Consider the following 19337-nt stretch of genomic DNA (forward strand, 5'->3'; position numbering starts at 1 on the left):
GGGGTCACTGTATGTTCCCCCCAGGAGGCGCATGGAGGCATATTGAGGCCATGGGAGTGCATTGCAGTCACAGACGTTAATGTGATTGCAATGTGGAATAAAAGTAAGTATTAGTCTTGGGGAAACTATTTGTCCAAGGCAGACATAAGAATACCTGCTCTGGGCTTTTGTGTTTTGAAATGGACTAGAGGACAATAGTGGTGCAGTCCATTTAATTCCTGGCCGGGTTTTCCATGTGGCTGAAGGCCACAGGTTGCTTGTAAAAACCCCTGAAGCAGAGGGTTAGGTGTGTCTGGGTCAGTGTCAGTTTGGTGTTTGGAGCAGTACAGAGCAGAAGGCTCTGCAGAGCTCCACCTGTGTTAGGTAACATAGGCCAGCAGAGCCAAGCAGCCAAGGCAGCTGAAAAGCCTGGCACCCACAACATACACAGCGATGCAGTTGCCCGCGGCAACTGGTCTCGAAGGTGGACTGGCATGTTTATCGGCTGCAAACTGGAGGATATGGTTCCTGGCTGTGATCCAGAGGATATCGTGTGTTGTGTAATGATGTGAGTTGAACATTAAAGAGACTTTTGTCATGGCAGTGCAGTCACCCACGGCAACAGTCACGGAGGTGGACTGTCGTGTTTATTGGCTGCAATCCAGAGGATATGTTCCCGGCTGCGATCCGGAGGATATTGAGTACTGTGTTTTTGTGAGTTGGACATTAAAAAGACGTTTGTTTTGAACTTTGCTGGGTCACTGCCTCATCAATGCACAGGGTGCTGCCGCTGCACTACAATATATATATATATATATATATATATATATATATATATATATATATATATATATATATATATATAATAAAGTAACTCAAAAAGGATGATGAAAAGACACACATTCTATCCAAGTTTTAAAGGGATCCTGTCAAGCAAAAGAAAAATGCTATTTACCTTCATATATTGGGTGAATCCGTAGTTTAATACCATTCTGAACCTGCCCGATGCTGGCACTTAAACTCCCAGTGCGTCAAGGAAATGAACGTTATTCCTTCCAGTAGTGTTTTGGCTTCAGTTATGGAGGCAGCGCCAGCATGCGTTCAGTCACCGCTCTATGAACAGAGAGCTGAGGATGTAACTACATCCCTGGCAATGACTGACAGCCGGCCCTAATGATGAGCTGCGCTGCGGAAGTCTAGTTCTGTCCAGGTGCATGGCAGCGTATCCTCAGAGATGGACTCCACTATTTCAGTGATATGTTGTCTCAGATTTTTCAGTTCCTGTTATTGGGCAGCAGCAGATACACTAAGTTCTTGATGAAGCCCCACAGAAAAGAGTTGCTGAGTGTTAAATCTGGCGATCTTGGAAACCAGCGCAACAAACGTGAATTAACCTGAGACAGTGCATCACCAAACCAATGGAGTCGCTACTCGAGGGTATGGTGGCATGGGTCTGGACAGAACTGAACTGCCGCCTAGATATCTGTCATGTTACCAATGGAAATCACTTTGAACCTTTGTAGTATGTAGATAAAACTTGTATAGATAGTGTGTCTTTTCACGGTAATACAGGAGTGTTATGTCCTCTCAGTTATAAATACGGAGATTATAATTTTTTATAACTTTGTGCTATCCTTTTTGAAAGACTTTGTATATATGGACACACACTTCTGAATGTCAATCTGCAATTTATATAGATTATGCTGCCATAATATTCAATACACACACTTATGTAACATCAGCCATGGTGGCCCAATTAAAATCACCATAAATGGGTCACTAGTTAGTATTAGTTATAAGGAAGGCGTTAATGATGGTAGCAGCTTGGGGCTTGATCTGTGGTGTAGGCATCTAATTTCTTGGTATGTAATGAGGGGTTCTTATGGTTATACCACTAGTAATCAGTAACTTATTCCATCCTCTGCTGGCATATAGTGTATTAAATAGGTACAAAACCTTTAAGTGAAAGTGGAATACAGAATATATGAGTGCTATAATAATAAATATTAGTCTTGAATAGTTCTGAAATGCTATTTTATATAAGCCATTTAGTTTCTGATATTACATCAACCACTAGAGGGTGCTAGAACTCCATCTTTGCAAATTACATAAAAAGCGTGTTGCAAAGAAGTCTTTTTTAAGAAGCCACATTCTTCAGTAAGGAATATTTTATTATATAAAGTTTTTTTGGGAAATTTCAATTTTTAAGTAGCGAATCTGGCAATATAGCAGAACAACTCCAAGCAGACATCGTTTAGACACCTATGGCTTTATAGGAGAGGTATAAAATGGCAATACACAGCAAAACAGACATTATGGCATGTATTGTACAATTGATCAAATGATCACAGGTTCAGGTTTTTCAATGTAAACAATAGTTACAATTTATTTTAAAGAAATATTTAAAAATAAATAAATAAGCCTGTTTTTCTTTCTTTTTTACTTTAAAAAATCTAATCAATAGAAAAAAAGTATTATGTTGGACATTGCTGCATTCAAAAATACCAAAACTAATAAAATATTATTACTTATCCAGTAAGATGAATAATGCAAAGAAAAAAAACTCACTCTGCCAGAATTGCTGTTTTTGGTTACATTGTCTCTCCCCCCAAAAATGGAATAAAAGAAAAAGCAATGAAAAAGTCATCTACACCCTAGACTGGTGGCAATACAAACTACTGATCAGTCTGGAAAAAACAATCAACTGAAAAATAAAAAAAAAGTTATAGTTCTGTTGAACATTTTTTTTTTACATTTTTCTTTCAATGATAAACCATATTAAAAATCTGATTTGCTATTGCCATAACTGTGCTACAGAGATTTTTTTTTGGCATTTCCATCTTACTCTCCATTTACAATGATCACACTGGTTCAGAAAAACAAATTTGACATTTTGTCTGAAAAGTTAAGAAAATACACCAGAATTACTTTTGTGGTCGGAGTATAATTCCCAGAAAGCCTTGGATGCGATGCTCGCGGATCTCTGCCTACAGCGTGTGCTTTACTGTCTGCTTCCTTTTCCCGAAATCCCAAATTATAACGCTAAAATGTTTCAATAGTTCTGAATCCAAGATAAAAAATATTGTTATCGGATGTGTCTGAAGCTCCAGCGTTTCCTGCCATTAATCTATTTTTTAACAATAAAAAGTTCTTTGTGAAGAAATTGTGATTCTGATTTATAAAACTAGTGCAAATATTTACATGAAAGCAGGTGTCAGAAGCATATGTGTTTCTATTATTATTATTATTTTTATTATTAGATCTTTATTTTTAATGGGGGAGAAGTGCTATGATTTGACCTTTTATTATGTTTTTTTATTTTTTTCACATTTTTAAATTATTTTTACGATTTTCTATATTTTTTAGTCCCCTCAGGGGACTTGAACCTGTGATCATCTGTTTCCTTGTGCTATATAGAGAACTACCGTCCACAGTATTGCTGCATATAGTAAAAATCATGGTCTCCTTTGAAACCTGGCCAAGTGAGTTTATGACCCTTCCTCCTGCACAGTCTTGCGGCTTTTCAGGAGTTTACTCGAACTCTGCAGCAAATGAGCCGCCTTATCGATCAAGTGATGATCTAACAAGTATGCTGGTCCTGCTGCAGAAGGCAGTGAGGGGAACAGCGCAGGACCTAAGAAGCTGTAAAGAGGTGCACGGTGGCTCAGTGGTTAACACTACAGCCTTGCAGCGCTGGGGTCCTGGGTTCACACCCCACCAAGGACAACATCTGCAGGGGTTTTGTATGTTCTCACCATGTTTGTGTGGGTTTCTTCTGGATACTCCGTAGACATACTGATAGGGAATGGGGCATTGGGGACAGCGATTATAATATCTGTAAAGTGGTTCAGAATATGATGGTGCTTTATAAACATAATAAATTAATAATATAATCCTGGGGGTGGGGGACTGATGCTGTTCAGAGCTTGCCCCTGCAGCACTGATAGCAACAGCACCAAGGGGGGGCGTAAGGAAGCAAAAATAATGAACATGGTCTGTTTTTATTATAGAAATAATTTATATTTATGGACAATGACAAATAGAGCTACAAAGCTGGAATTAAAGTCGGTCTGTAAAATAATGTGTCTGCATTCGTTCTGCTTTCACTAAACATAACCAGACATGTGACAATAATTAATGAATGTCTAAACCTGATACCTCCTTAAGATATTAATTCTGTAGAGTGGTAACAGAGAAACAAGATACACCCACACTTGTCTTTCAAGCTGAACTGCTACTTCTGGGATGTGTAAAAAGATATATCCTGATTTATGGCTTGGTCTAACATTTCTCCAGTGAAATGATATGTTTTCTTCTGGCTTTCTGGGACCTGTAAAAATACTGATCTGCAGGTTTTGGCGACAACAAGTGGAAAATTAGCAAAGTTCAGTTTTCGTGAATCCAAGAAAATTTGTAATAAAACCTTACAAAATGCTACAGTATTCTTTCTCTTAAGGTACGTTCAAACTAAACGATATCGCTAGCGATCCGTGACGTTGCAGCGTCCTGGCTAGCGATATCGTTGTGTTTGACACGCAGCAGCGATCTGGATCCTGCTGTGATATCGCTGGTCGTTGCTGAAAGTTCAGAACTTTATTTGGTCGTCAGATCGGCGTATATCGTCGTATTTGACACCAAAAGCAACGATGTCAGCAATGTGTTACAATGGTAACCAGGGTAAATATTGGGTTACTAAGCGCAGGGCCGCGCTTAGTAACCCGATGTTTACCCTGGTTACCAGTGTAAAAAAAACAAACAGTACATACTCACCTTCACATCCCCCGCCGTCCGCTTCCCGCACTGACTGAGTGCCGGCCTTAAAGTGAAAGCACAGCACAGCGGTGACGTCACCACTCTGCTGTTAGGGCCGGCGCTCTGTCAGTGCAGGAAGCGGACGCCGGGGGACGCGAATGTGAGTATGTAGTGTTTGTTTTTTTTACATTTTACACTGGTAACCAGGGTAAACATCGGGTTACTAAGCGCGGCCCTGCGCTTAGCAACCCGATGTTTACCCTGGTTACCCGGGGACCTCGGCATAGTTGGTCGCTGGAGAGCAGTCTGTGTGACAGCTCTCCAGCGACCAAACAGCGACGCTGCAGCGATCGGCATCGTTGTCTCTATCGCTGCAGCGTCGCTTAGTGTGACGGTACCTTTACCCTTCTGACAATATTTGTCATACTTGACACTCGCAGTTCAACCAAATATCAATACAATGCAGCATAATTAAAATCACTACAATCAACAGTATTGCATGCTGAATTTCATTTAGAAGTGGCATTCCTGAAAATAGAAATCATTTATCTAAATAGTCCATGTTTAAAGTGCACCTGTCAGCAGGATTGTGCTCAGAAACCTACAGTGTCAGGTCAGTTCTTCTTCACCATAGATGATACTATTACTCACTTGTCCTGGCTCCAGTACCAGACACTGCACCCCCCTCTGTTTCGGTAGGCTCCATCTACTCTTCTGCGTGTCACGTTACCATGGTAACCCGGCGTGCTCCGGGGATATCATGCTCTAAGGCCTTATAGGCTGGGTCAGGAGGCAACTTCTCTCCTGAATGTTACCAGTAGCTGCCATTCTGGCCAATACTTAGGACTTTCATATTCCTCAATATAAGACAGGAGATGGCCCCTGTGCAAGAAAAATATATGAGTCCTTCACAGTCTAACAGCTTATCATAGTGCACAATTCCATCTGCTTCCGAGGTGGAAGTCAGCCCACTCACCTCATGCGTCCTTGTGTGGTTGCACAGGCTTTACCAATGGTATGTCTGCCCCTGATCCTCACCATATTGTGCCTCCTAACACACCAAGCTCTAATCTCTCCCTTTCCTCTGGCATTTTTCCCTCCTCCTTCAAACACTCTATCATTACTCCATTACTAAAAAAACAAACCCTTGACCCATCATGCACAAACAACTACAGACCGGTCTCCAATCTCCCCTTCATCTCAAAATTCCTGGAGCGCCTAGTCTACTCCTGTCTTACCCGTTACCTCTCCACTCATTCCCTCCTAGACCACAGTCCGGGTTCCACCCCCTACATTCGACAGAAACTGCACTCATCAAGGTGACCAATGACCTTCTGACAGCAAAATGTAACGGTGACCATTCGCTGCTCATTCTCCTCGATCTTTCTGCAGCTTTCGACACTGTTGACCACCCTCTCCTACTCTCTAGGCTCCAGTCACTAGGCATCAAGGACACTGCTCTCTCCGGGTTCTCTTCCTATCTTTCTGAACGCTCCTTCAGTGTTCTGTTCTCCGGCTCCACTTCATCTCCTCTTCCTCTCACTGTCGGGGTACCTCAGGGCTCAGTCCTTGGCCCCCTTCTCTTCTCCCTCTACACGGCCCCAATTGGACAGACCATCAGCAGATTTGGCTTTCAGTACCATCTTTATGCTGATGACACACAACTATACACGTCATCCCCTGACCTTACCCCGCTGTACTACAGAACGCCACTGACTGTCTGTCCGCAGTCTCTGACATAATGTCCGCTCTCTACCTGAAACTCAACCTCTCCAAAACTGAACTTCTTCTGCTCCCGCCTTCTACTAACCTCCCTAAATCTGGCATTTCCCTCTCCGTGGGTGGCACCATAATAACACCCCGGCAGCAGGCACGCTGTCTGGGTGTTATGTTTGACTCCGATCTCTCCTTCACCTCCCACATACAATCTCTTGCCCGCTTGTGCCGCTTACACCTAAAGAACATCTCTAGAATCCGCCCTTTTCTCACCATGGAGACAACAAAAACTCTCACTGTCGCCCTAATCCACTCCTGTCTGGACTACTGCAACTCTCCATTAATTGGCCTCCCCCTCACGCGACTTTCCCCTCTCCAGTCTATCCTTAATGCAGCAGCCAGGGTCGTCCATCTGGCTAATCATTACTCGGACGTGTCAGCTCTTCGCCAGTCATTATGTAGCGCCCCCACTGTCGCAGGGCCGAGGGGTACCCGGTACCGGGCCTCTGAGTCTCTGCTCTGGGGTTGTCACGGTGGCTAGACCCGGTCCGTGACGCTGCTGAGGGGCGCACAATGAAAGGTGGTGGTAAGATGATGATGTTATGGTGCGGTGAAGTGCCGGTCGCGGTAAATAACGAGGACACCAGGTTGCAGTCTCTTTACCTCTTTACTGAAGGCTTCAGGGTCCTCAGTCCGGAATACGGTTAACCAGGCTGCGCAAGTCCGGCCAGTCCGATGGCACCTCCAGAGTTCCCTTTGCAGGTGGAAATCTGTGCCTACCTTCCTGTGCTTGTGTGTTGTGGTCCTCCCCTGCTGTGCTTACGGGATAGTACCCACAACTGTTGTGTCTGTTTCTCGTGTTCCCTCACAACTCGATTCTGATGTTCTCCCTCTACGTCCCCCTGATCTTACGGTTAGGACGCACCCGTATGACGGGGAGGCTCGGAGCTCTTCCGGGACTCCAGCATCGCCCCACTCCTGTTGTTACCCCCCTGTGTCTTCCTGGGTCTGGGTGAGACAGCCCGCCTGTAACTGACTGTCCTGCCGTAGGTTTGAAGTTTGGCTTGGAGCTCTATACTTCCTCGGCGTTCCGGCCACCGGTTATGCGCCTCAATAGGATGTTGCCTCGTCTTACAGCACGACTCCTACTGGTATTCTCCTTGTTGCGTTGATCTCGTTTCTCACTCAGCACAATAAACCTCGCTTCTTGTCCTTTCTTGGGGTACCGCCGCTATATCGTGCAGGCGCGGTCCCGTAGCGTTCTCTCTGGTTGCTAGGCCTCTGTCAGGATCCCACCCCTGACAGGGACCCCTCTGAATCTTCCCCTACAACACCCTCTGCCACAAGGTGTTGCCTGGTTCCAACCCAGTCAGCTTTCTCGCTAACTTCCTGCCTAACCCCCAGTTTTACCAGCTTGTGAGGAGTGGCCTAATGCATAGTGCCCTTAGCTCCCCCTGGAGGCCAGACTGTGAAATGTATTGGTGTCTGTGATACCTGGTCAGATGAACTCCTTCAGTGCCATCAGACGTACCATAGCCCCCCTTAGTGGCGGAGCAACAGTACTGCAACAACCAGGACTCTGGGGCGCTGCACTCCCCCCCCCGGTTAAATCCAGTACTCCTGGACTGGGAAGAAAACAACAATACATGTCAGCAAAAAGACATACAATTTTGGAAATGCAAGTACAAGTAAACTTTTTAACAGAGCTTCCCTTTATGGGATGTGAGGACACTTGAACGTTACAAACATGGTTAAATATTTAAGTAACATACTATAAATAACTTCTTTTACCCAACCGGGTATTCTACTAAGTGCAAATTTTTGAACAATAATTTAACATTGCCTTTAAGGACGTACTCGCTGAATCCACTAAAGACCTTCTTATAAAACATTATAAGGCTAATCAACTTTTCTGCATTCTCCTTCTTTACATCTGCAGGACTGCCTGTCCTATCTGCTCCAGGCCTACTGCCTCTCCTTTCTGTTACAGGACCGCCCCTTTCTGCCCGGGCCTACTGCCTTTCTACTACTATACACGGTATAGAACTTATCATCCATCTTTCAGTTCAGGATTACTGAGCCATCTCTGTATGGCTCCTAGGAGGACTCACTGACTAACCCCGTACGGGTTCACTTTCTGTCCTCATTCTTCTATCAACATCATTAAACATTTCTCACAATCAACTAGTTAGCTACATTTAACTTCTTCTTTCAAGACATTATTGCCATTTAACCATCTTAAGGCAACACTGTTCATAAGTGCAATATGTGAACATTCCCTTTAAGAGGGGACCAAGTCTCTATAAGGTAGTGCAACTTCTCAAGCTGCAAGTCTGTTCGCAGTAAGGACTCCGGTGCTGGTTCCAAGACCAGTGTCTTCGCAACGAGTCCTTTCCTTGTGTAAAACCAGTAGAGAGCACCTTTAAGAAGGTGCAAACTATGTACAAAAAGTTTGTAATCATGCATTGTTCATGATTCAGCAGTTCTTTCAATGATGAGCAAACAGGAAACAAAAACAAAAAGCAAAAGAAGGGATCCCGGGTAAACAAAGGGATCCCTTTTAGAGTTAACCCTGATCGGGTTGTAGCAGCAAAAACATCAGAAGGACAAACAGTTAACTATATACAAATGATGAAGCATTCTTGCTTACTCAGTTTCTGGCTGTGCAGGAGGCGGTCTCTGATCTGCGGCTGATGCAGTATCAAGGGTTGGTCTCTCGGGTGCAATCAGGTCACCCGGTGTCTGGATTCGAAGGCTAACCCTGGCTGCAAGCTCGGTAGCCGCAACAAGGCGCACAGTGGCGATAGTAACAAGATCTGTCAATTCCGGTTCAATCATGACCGGGGCAACAGGTGACACCCCCTCAGGCCCACATAGTTGGACGTTCCGAGCGCACCATCCTTGCGCACTCCGGTGGTGGGTGTAGGTCACCTGATCCCCCCTTTGCAATAGTGGGTCACCATATTGGTTGCGGCAGGGAGTCTTCACGTTGTAACTGGTAACGAAGACGTCAGTCGGTAGTCCCGGTTCCTGTATGGAGCCCCAACCTCGCTTTGGGTGAAAGGCCAGCACAGTTCCCCGCTTTACCACGTCTCTCCTGCCGTGCGCAGGTTTTGGGTGTCGTACTGTTAGCGGATCAGTCTGTTCGGTCTCCTTTCGGTTCTTCCAATGTAGGATCAGACACTGTTTATATTGTTCCCAGGTGAGCACAGCAAGGGTGAGGCCTTCCTCCCGAATTCCATCCGGCCCGGTCCAGGGGGTGTCCCACCGGAGGACCACCCCGTCTGCGCTCACATCTATGGGTTCCCCCATCCTGGTCGGTAGTGGAGGTACCAGCCTCCCCATCACGTCGGGGGTGAGCACCGCCAACCCCGCCGAGAGGAGACAGTTATTGTTGGGGTGAGGAGCAGTCGCGGGAGCGGGATCGGTCAGGGGAGCGGGGTCGGTCGGGGGAGCAGGGGTGCCCTCCATACCTGCGCCTGATGCGATTCCACCGATGTTGATCCGTTCCGTTGACAAGGACACTGGAATCGGCTGCAGCCCGGACCGTGGCTCCTCCAAGGTGGCCTCTCGATGTGGCTCCGCTCTCCATGGCTCCGCACCTGCTGGCTCCGTGGTCGGGATAGGTAGGCTCGGCTCCTCCGCCGGTGGTTCCAAGGAGTTCAGACCCTTCCGCTGTGGTGGAAGTGGATCCGCCTCTGGCGGGTGAGGGCAAGCCGGAATCGCTTCGCTGTCGCTCGGGCACTTGCTGTTCATCGTCGCTGTCCGGGATTCGGTGGCAACGCATGCACCTGGCTCCGCCATTTCTCCAAGGTCGAGCTCCTTCTTCGCCTCGTTCCCGCCGTTGCAAATCAGGGGGTGGTTCTCCTCTGCTGCTGGGCAAGTCGTCATCTCGCAGCAGAAGTCGGAGGGGGCGGTCGCTACTTCTGGCGCCGCTTTGATAGTCTCCTCCCATGGCTCGCCCTCCTTCTTCCTCTGCGCTCTCTGTGGTGCTGCAATGGCGGCAGGTTTTGGCGGGAACTTTTGGCGGCAAGTAGTGCGGCACAGTCTTTGCAATAAGTCACAGTTCCAAGTATAATAAATCACAGTTCCAAGGCACACATGACCTGATTCTTCAGGCTTAAGTAGATCCTGTTCGTGACGCCAAGTTGTAGCGCCCCCACTGTCGCAGGGCCGAGGGGTACCCGGTACCGGGCCTCTGAGTCTCTGCTCTGGGGTTGTCACGGTGGCTAGACCCGGTCCGTGACCCTGCTGAGGGGCGCACAATGAAAGGTGGTGGTAAGATGATGATGTTATGGTGCGGTGAAGTGCCGGTCGCGGTAAATAACGAAGACACCAGGTTGCAGTCTCTTTACCTCTTTACTGAAGGCTTCAGGGTCCTCAGTCCGGAATACGGTTAACCAGGCTGCGCAAGTCCGGCCGGTCCGATGGCACCTCCAGAGTTCCCTTTGCAGGTGGAAATCTGTGCCTACCTTCCTGCACTTGTGTGTTGTGGTCCTCCCCTGCTGTGCTTACGGGATAGTACCCACAACTGTTGTGTCTGTTTCTCATGTTCCCTCACAACTCGATTCTGATGTTCTCCCTCTACGTCCCCCTGATCTTACGGTTAGGACGCACCCGTATGACGGGGAGGCTCGGAGCTCTTCCGGGACTCCAGCGTCGCCCCACTCCTGTTGTTACCCCCCTGTGTCTTCCTGGGTCTGGGTGAGACAGCCCGCCTGTAACTGACTGTCCTGCCGTAGGTTTGAAGTTTGGCTTGGAGCTCTATACGATACGATACGATACGATACACTTTATTGATCCCGTGGGAAATTATGGTATCACAGCAGCACAACTTACATCATAAGAATCATAAAATGAATTACTTAATTGACATGACAGTTTGTTGACAGAAGGACATTATACATTAGAATAGGACATACACAGCGGGTGAACTGAAAAGTAGAAGAAATAAAGTAGACAATCCCCTTTATGATTTAACCCTAATGTTATTGTTGTACATCCCCATAGCAGTTGGCACAAACGATTTCCTAAATTTTTCCTTCTTACACCTCAGAAGTATTAGCCGGTTACTGAAGGTGCTCTTCTGTCTCATGAATAGCTCATATAGTGGATGTGCATTATTGTTCATAATTGCCCTACACTTTCTCAGAGTTCTTCTCTCCACTACCTCCTCAAGAGAGTCCAGATTGCAGCCGACAGCAGAGCTTGCCTTTTTGATAAGCTTATTCAGCCTATTAGCATCAGAGGCCCGCACACTATTACCCCAGCATATGATTGCAAAAAAGATGGCACTTGCCACCACAGACTGGTAGAACATTTCTAACATTTTGCTGCACACATTAAAAGACCTCAGTTTCCTTAGGAAATACAATCTGCTCATCCCCTTCTTGTAGACAGTCTCTGAGTGGCATCTCCAGTCCAGTTTGCTATCCAAATGGACCCCCAAATATTTATAACTCTCCACCTGCTCTACCTCCTGACCAGCAATAGTGATTGGTAAGCATTCCAACTTAATCCTGCTATAGTTGGCCACCAACTCCTTGGTTTTCTTAACATTTAGTTGTAGATAGTTACCATTGCACCAATCCACGAAATTCGACACCACCCTTCTATATTCCTCATCCCCCCGATCTCCCCTAATACATCCCACAACCACGGAGTCATCCGAAAATTTTTGAAGGTGGCAAAGATCAGATTTATACTGAAAGTCCGATGTATACAGTGTGAATAGAAAGGGTGTAAGCACCGTTCCCTGAGGGGCACCTACACTGCTCAATAATCTGCTTGACACAACTGCTCCCATCTGTACAAACTGTGGCCGATCTGATAGGTAGTCAGTTATCCAATTTCTCATCCCCACCTCCACCTTCATATCAGTCATCTTTTTGTGTAGTAAAGGTGGCTGCAGGGAATTAAATGCACTCGAGAAATCAAAGAACATCGCTCGCACCATGGTTCCGTCAGTCTCCAGAAATGAATGTACACTATGTAACAGAGAAAGAATAGCATCATCCACCCCCAATCTATGTCGGTAAGCAAACTGAAGGGGATCGATAAAAGCATTGACCCTTGGTCTTAAGTGAGCAAGCACTAATCTTTCCAAGGCCTTCATAGCGTGAGATGTTAAGGCTACAGGACGATAGTCATTTAGGGTTGCAGGAGAAGAAGTCTTGGGTACCGGCACCAGACAGGAAGTTTTCCATAACACAGGTACCCTCTGTGTTTGTAGACTTCCATTAAATAGGAGTGTAAAGACAGTACACAGCTGGTCTGCACAAACTTTAAGGACACGTGAGCTGAGTCCATCAGGTCCAGCAGCTTTACCAATGTTAAGTGACTTAAACTGCCTCCTCACATCATTTTCGGATACTCTAAAATTAGTCTGCTCCTCCTCCAATATCGATGTTGCAGAATTTGCACCCAATTCCCCTCCACTTCCAGTTGGCAGTACACATGTACTGCTAAATCTATTGAAATACTCGTTCATCTCATTAGCCTTGTCCAGATTTCCTCCCCCATGATCAGACCTTACCTTAAGCCCAGTCAGTAATTTCATTCCTGACCAAACCTCCCTGGTATTATTGTGGGACAGTTTCTTTTCAAGTTTAATTCTGAAGGCTTTCTGGGCCTCCTTTATTTTATAGTTCAATTCATGCTGTATCATTTTAATTTCCTCTTTGTCGCCTAATTTAAATGCCTTTTTTTTCCTGTTGAGCAAATGCTTCAATTCCTTTGTTATCCATGGCTTGTTGTTTGCAAAACACCTAATCTTTTTAGCCGGCACCAGCATATCAATGCAGAAGTTAGGCTATGTGCACACGTTCAGGATTTCTTGCAGAAAATTCTGGAGAATTCCGGACATTTTCTGCAAGAAATCCGCAAGAAAACCGCGTGCGTTTTTGCCGGGATTTTGCCGCGGTTTTGCCGCGTTTTTGCCGCGTTTTTTTCAGGACACTTCCCAATGCATTTTAAGTGGGAAATCCGCAAAAAAACGCAAAATTAATGAACATGCTGCGTTTTTTACCGCGATGCGTTTTTACCGCGGAAAAAAACGCATCATGTGTACAAAAAGAGCAGAATTCATTAAAAATGATAGGATGCATAATATAAGCAGATTGTTTGCGGTTTTAAAGCGTTTTTATAGGGAAAAAACACGAAAAAACCGCGAATAATCTGCAACGTGTGAACACAGCCTTAATGTAGTCAGTCACTCTACCAACCACTTCATTAACATTTGTATACTCGTCCATTGTCCCAAGCAACACATCCCAGTCTGTAAGATGAAAGCAATCCTGTAAAGCCTGTTCATTTGTTGGACTCCACATTCTAACTGATTTAATTGTAGCAGGCTGTTTTCTAACAACAGGTTGGTAGACTGGTGACAATAGTATAAGATTGTGATCAGACTTCCCCAAGGTCGGCAGGGTAGATGATGAATAAGCATTCTTGACATTCGCATAGAGTAAGTCCAAAATAATGTTGTCACGTGTTGTACATTTAACAAATTGATAGAATTTAGGTAGAGCAGTTGAAATTTTAGCCCGATTAAAATCCCCAGAGATTACAGTAAGCGAGTTGGGGTGTTTCATCTGGAGCCGAGCAATGACTCCTGACAGCACTTCACCTGCAGCCTCATGGTTTGCAGTTGGTGGTATGTACAACACTATTGCAATAACAAGCGAGAATTCTCTAGGAATATAGTAAGGTCTGAGGCCAACAGCTAGCAGTTCAATGTTCGAACAACAATGGCGCTCCCTTACAGTCACATGCCCCTGATTGCACCATCCATTGTTTATGTAGAGTATAACTCCTCCGCCCTTTTTTTTGCCGCTCTTCATAGTGTCTCTATCAGCCCGGACCATGTGAAATCCTGGTACTGAAACACTCGAGTCAGGGATCTCGCCGCGTAACCATGTTTCAGTAAAACACATCAAACTGCATTCCTTGTAATCCCTCTGGGTCCGTATTAATGCTAACAGTTCATTTGACTTATTTCCCAGTGATTGAACATTCCCCATGATGATGGACGGAACTACAGGTTTAAACCGTCTTCGCCTTGCCTTTAGTTTTTTGCCCGCTCTGCAGCCTCTGAAAGGTCGCCTTACCTCACTAGGGACACGTGGTCTACCCACTGCAGGAGAAGACATTAGCCTGCGCAGCTCCAGAAGTCGGCCCCTTGAGTAAGCAACACGTTTAGAAACAGACTTTGAGACATCCATCAAAACCTTGGCCATATTAGTCGCACCAAGCATGTCCGTGCAGGGTGGCATACAGTGCACGCCTCCAGACATAGCTGTGCCAATTCCCAGGCAGGTAGTGGCCACCCGGCCGTAGGTGCATATAAAAAAAAACAAAAAAAAAACAGACCTAAGTTGCAAGGTGATCACAAATGCACTATATATCCAGATAGCTGTGGGTAGTAGCAAACATCCAAGGGAAACATTTCAAAGGAACCCAGGTTCAGAAGCTTATATCCAGAAGCAGTGGGTAGCAGTATGCATCCAGGGGAAACAAATCAGAGGATCCAAGGTTTAGAAGCAAACATCCAAGGGGAAATCCAAGGGTTCAGCATAAATCCAAGGGAAGCCTTCCAGCGGATCCAAGTTCAGAAGGAGCAGGTACTGGGGAAAAGGTTCCTTAGAGTTCCAAAAACTGAGGTTCAGAAAGAAAAGAGGTTCACACATAACAAAAATAATTCCTAAATAAAACTAAAACTATTGCTGCTGCAATGGGCTGCCACTAGCACGGCGCCTTATTGTCCTTATCCAGCAGAGAGCAGACAGACACGTCTGCTCTCTTCAGTGATCAGGCAAGATATACTTCCTCGGCGTTCCGGCCACCGGTTATGCGCCTCAATAGCATGTTGCCTCGTCTTACAGCACGACTCCTACTGGTATTCTCCTTGTTGCGTTGATCTCGTTTCTCACTCAGCACAATAAACCTCGCTTCTTGTCCTTTCTTGGGGTACCGCCGCTATATCGTGCAGGCGCGGTCCCGTAGCGTTCTCTCTGGTTGCTAGGCCTCTGTCAGGATCCCACCCCTGACAGGGATCCCTCTGAATCTTCCCCTACAACACCCTCTGCCACAAGGTGTTGCCTGGTTCCAACCCAGTCAGCTTTCTCTCTAACTTCCTGCCTAACCCCCAGTTTTACCAGCTTGTGAGGAGTGGCCTAATGCATAGTGCCCTTAGCTCCCCCTGGAGGCCAGACTGAAATGTATTGGTGTCTGTGATACCTGGTCAGATGAACTCCTTCAGTGCCATCAGACGTACCATAGCCCCCCTTAGTGGCGGAGCAACAGTACTGCAATGACCAGGACTCTGGGGCGCTGCACTTACACTGGCTGCCCATTCATTACAGGATACAATTCAAAGTACTTGTTCTCACCCACAAAGCTCTCCACAGTGCGGCACCGCCTTACATCTCCTCCCTCATTTCTCTCTATCGGCCTAGCCGACCGCTGCGCTCTGCAAACGACTTTCGACTAACCTCTGCACTAATCCGTACCTCCCACTCCCGACTCCAAGACTTCTCCCGTGCTGCACCAATCCTCTGGAATGCTCTACCCCAAGATATTAGAACCATCCACAATTTGCATAGTTTTAGGCGCTCCCTCAAAACACATTTGTTCAGAGCGGCCTATCACGTTTCCTAATCAAACTCATTTTATGTTTGTGTATGTGTAGCCCATTCACTATCTCCATCTACCCCCCACTCCCTGAAGATGGCTGGACCATCATTGTAAATACACACCTGTACTTTGTATCTCCCCACCTTCACTGTAGATTGTAAGCTCTCACGAGCAGGGTCGTCGTATTTTGTTTTATTCTGCTTTATTACTGTATTGTTAACATTGTTACCTATGACTGTTGTGTTTGAAACTGTTAAACTGTAAAGCGCTGCGGAATATGTTGGCGCTATATAAATAAAGATTATTATTATTATTATTATTACTTTGCTGGGATTGGCTACATCACTCAACTCTATTTTGGGTCACCTGACTAACCAAAATCTGCTAAGTCTTTAGTCTCTGCTTTATCAATCAACTACAGAGTTCCCAAGCAGAGACTGGAGTATCTGTCCATAGGACCACATAAGCTGTACACTCCATTGACTTGGTCTTTATAGAAGAATGGGAAGATCCTTACACACAAAAATTGTGAGGCTCATTTTGAGTTTGCCAAAAGATATGTGGGAGACTCCCCACACGTATGGAGCAAAGTGTTGTGGTCACATGAGACCAAAAATTAACTTTTAAGCCACCAAGGTAAACTCTATGTCTGGGTCCAAACCAACAGAGCTCATCATCCCAAAAACATCATATCCACAGTGAAACATGGTGGTGCCAGCATCATGCTGTCGGGATATTTTTTGTCAGCAGGGACAGGAAAAATGGTCTGAGTAGAGGAGAAGATGGATAGTGCGAAATACAGGGACATTCTTGAGCAAAATTTGCTTCAGTCTGTCAGTGATTTGAGGCTGGGATAGAGGTTCACCTTCCAATAAGACAATCACCCAAAGCATACTGCTAACGCAACACTTGAGTGGTTTAAGGAGAAGCATGTAAATGTTTTGGAGTGGTCTAGCCAAAGCCTTAATCCAATTGAGAATTTGTGATCAGACTTGAAGATTGCTGTTCACCAGAGGATGCCATCTAACTTGAATGAGCTGGAACAATTTTGCCTTGAAAATGGGCAAAAATCCTAGTGGCAAGATGTGGAAAGCTCATAGAAACTTACTAAAAGTGATTTGCAGCTATAATTGTGGCAAAAGGAGGCGTTATACAGTACTGACTTAAGGGGGGCGAATAGTTATACACACTGGAGTTTATAGCTATTTTGTCCTATTTATTGTTTGCTTCACAATAAAAAGAAAACCAAATAATCACAGTTGTAGGCATGTTCTTTACATGAACTGATACAAACCCTTAAACAAAACAGTAGAATTCCAGGTTGTGAGGTAGCAAAGCACAAAAAAAAATGACTGTGGGGGAGCTGAATACTTTAGCAAGCCACTGTATATCACTGCAGATTTGCGAATCCTCAAAGCATACACACAGCGATCTGTGATTATTCCCCCGTCCCGGATGTGGACAGTCATGTGGCTGCAAGTATACAATTTGCGTACTTCTGGCCACATTGCGATTATACTCGCTCAATACAGGCCATGCACGTCTAGTCGGCACATGATTGCGTGTATGTACAGTGGGGAAAAAAGTATTTAGTCAGCCACCAATTATGCAAGTTCTCCCACTTAAATAGATGAGAGAGGCCTGTAATTGACATCATAGGTAGACCACAACTATGAGAGTCAAAATGAGAAAACAAATCCAGAAAGTCACCTGGTCTGATTTGGCAAGATTTATTTTACATGGCCCTATTCATTCTTTCATGTATATGGATCAGTCGTCCTGGTCCCTTTGCAGAGAAGCAGCCCCAAAGCATGATGTTGTCACCCTCATGCTTGACAGTAGGTATGGTGTTCTTTGGATGCAACTCAGCATTCTGTCTCATCCAAACATGACGAGTTTTGTTTCTCCCAAACAGCTCTACTTTGATTTAATCAGACCATATGACATTCTCCTAATACTTTTCTGGATAATCCAAATGCTCTTTAGCAAACTTCAGACGGGCCCGGGCATGTACTGGCTTAAGCAGGGGGGCACGTCTGGCACTGCAGGATCTGAGTCCCTGGCGGCATGTGTGTTACTGATGGTAGCCTTTGTTACGGTAGTCCCAGCTCTATACAGGTCATTCACTAGGTCCCCCGTGTGGTTCTTGGATTTTTGCTCACTGTTCTTGTGGTCATTTTAACAGCATGGGGCGAGATCTTGCGCGGAGCCCCAGATCGAGGGAGATTATCATGTATTCCTATGCGGCCGCACGCTTTGATCTGAGTGCTGGCAGCAGCGCCTGGTATTAACATGCGAGACTCATCCGAGTTTCTCGCAAGTGAGCATGGGCCCTAACACTGGCTGTAGAACACCACATAAGAATCTACAAGGTGGGAGGACTTCAAAATGTTGATAACACTTATTGCCAAAAATATTTTTTATGCACGTTACATACATATAATTCACTAAAACTAATAGGTGTCACTAATACTGTACTAACAAAGAGAACTCATATTGGCATATGGAAATCCAAACCATCATGTCTAATCCATGTTTTCCCAGGAATGTGCTGTTAGGGAACAGTCGGGAGGTCTCCATACACATGACATTGTTGGCTTATCTCGCAGACAACTTTCACCTGAAGTGAACTGTCTCTTGCTCGTCATAATTGGGAGACCCACCCACCTAGAAGAAATGAAATTACACTTTTCTCAGGGGCATCACTAGAATCCTTTGTGTATCGGGGCAACTTTTGGACCATAAGTACCAGCTTTTAGCTTGGAAACACAGAGGCCAATGCAATAGTTTAAGTTTACAATGGTATATGTTCACACCTCCTGAAAAAAAAAGCCTCACACCAACATACTGTACATACAAATAAATGAACAACAGGACCACACATAATTGTCTCCATCCTCACTAGAAAAAAGCGAAAACACAAATATACAGTATGTGTACAAATATATGAAGAACAGGACTGAAAAACTCTTCAACACTGTTTCAGGAAATGAAAAACAATAAAAAAAAAAACTTGTCTAAGAAGGAGTTTCCTGAATCAGTTTCCACTGGAAATCTCATCGTTTTTGATCTCCTCAAAAAATCGGTGTGTACATACCCAAATAGGTAAAAGACCTCGGGTTCAGGGCATTGGCTGCTGAGTATATTCCAGCAGTTATGGATCAGTTTATTCACCCAAATGTGAAGCCACAGGATATTTTTCACATAAAATGAGTAAGAAGGCAGACTGGACCTACAGCTGTAGTTCTGCTAACTTA

Source organism: Ranitomeya variabilis, chromosome 6 (genome assembly GCF_051348905.1).
Source record: "Ranitomeya variabilis isolate aRanVar5 chromosome 6, aRanVar5.hap1, whole genome shotgun sequence".
Taxonomy (NCBI): Eukaryota; Metazoa; Chordata; class Amphibia; order Anura; family Dendrobatidae; genus Ranitomeya; species Ranitomeya variabilis.